The following is a 1,652-nucleotide window of genomic DNA, read 5'->3' on the forward strand; positions in this document are numbered from 1 at the left end:
CATGCCTGCCGATGTTTAATTGGCACCATTCTAGACACCCAGGATCCACAATTCTGTCTCTGCCATCCTGTTGCAGGTTTCCTTTAATAGGTAAGAAAGTAAGGCACAGGAAGAAGTAAGAAATATAAAATTTCTAAAGAAAGGAAATTTAAATCTAATAGAAACATCACAGGTCACAAGCTTGAACGTGCTGGGTTTATACACCAAACCAAGAATGTGAAAGAAAAAGTCAACAGTCTCTCACTGATTCACAAAATGGCGTAAAAGAAGGAAGTAAAAGTGTAATAGCTAAGAATTAGCCCCCAAATAAACAGTTATACTCTAAATTCATATTTCTTCTTTTAATGATATGAATAGACATTTCGATATGAACAAAACAATAATCATCGTTTTTAATAAGAGTGGATTCTGGAGCATAAGCATAATCGAGCAGAAATACATGATATTTTGCTCCATGTGCTATGCATCTATCCAAAGTCTACCTGTTAAAATACAGTTCATAAACTAGTCAATACTCCTTGTCTCTTCTTAGGATTTCCCCGGTGCAAAGAACCTAAGTAGCAGTAAACTATTTTTGTGCAGAGTACATGGAAGACAATGGCAGTCATACTACCAAAGCAAAGACCTAACCACTCACCCCTCTGCTAACAACAACAAAAGTAACAACAGAAAACAAAAGCAACCAAAGGATTTTTGTAGGCATCTAGATGGCTAAAAATAAAGATATGTCCCCTAAAGCAGCTGCATAGCACAGGGAGATCAGCTCGGTGCTTTGTGACCACCTAGAGGGGTGGGATAGGGAGGGTGGGAGGGAGGGAGACGCAAGAGGGAAGAGATATGGGAACATATGTATATGTATAACTGATTCACTTTGTTATAAAGCACCATTGTAAAGCAATTATACTCCAATAAAGATGTTATTAAAAAAAAAAAGATATGTCCCCTAATCCCACATGAGAAAGATTAGAATTGAACTCCCAAGGGCAGCTAGACATGAATTAGGATGAAGTCTAGAGGGAAAAGAATTAATTGAAATCTGTAGAAGAGCTGTAGGAGCTAGCTTCCTGCAGCTCTCACTCTGTGTCCATAGACTACCTTAGGCAAGAGCTTACCCCCAGGGAGAGAAAAAACATGTAGAGAGAAGGAGAAAGAGAGGAAGAGAAGGCAAGAGAGAGCAGGGAGACAGAGAGAGAGAGAGAGAGAGAGACAGACAGATAGACAGACAGAGACAAAAAGAGAGAACCTATAGATTGAAAGAGATTTTTAAAATATATCATCGACTCACAGCTTATATACTTAACAGTTAAAGACTAAATGCTCTCTTCCTAAAATCAGGCATAAAACAAAGATGTCCACTCTTTCCACCTCTATTCGACATTGTATTGGATGTTCTAGTCAGGGTAACTAGGTAGGAAAAAGACATTAAAGACATTCAGATTGGAAAGGAAGAAGTAAAACTATCTTTATTTGCAGATGACATGATTTCTATATAGAAAACTCTAAGAAATTCCCACAAAAGCTGTTAGAACGAGTAAGTGAGGTCAGCAAGGTTGCAGGATACAAGATCAATATACAAAAATCAATTGTATTTCTATACATTAGCAATAAACAATATGAAAATGAAATTATGAAACAATTCCATTTATAATATC

Source organism: Eubalaena glacialis, chromosome 9 (genome assembly GCF_028564815.1).
Source record: "Eubalaena glacialis isolate mEubGla1 chromosome 9, mEubGla1.1.hap2.+ XY, whole genome shotgun sequence".
NCBI classification, from domain to species: Eukaryota; Metazoa; Chordata; class Mammalia; order Artiodactyla; family Balaenidae; genus Eubalaena; species Eubalaena glacialis.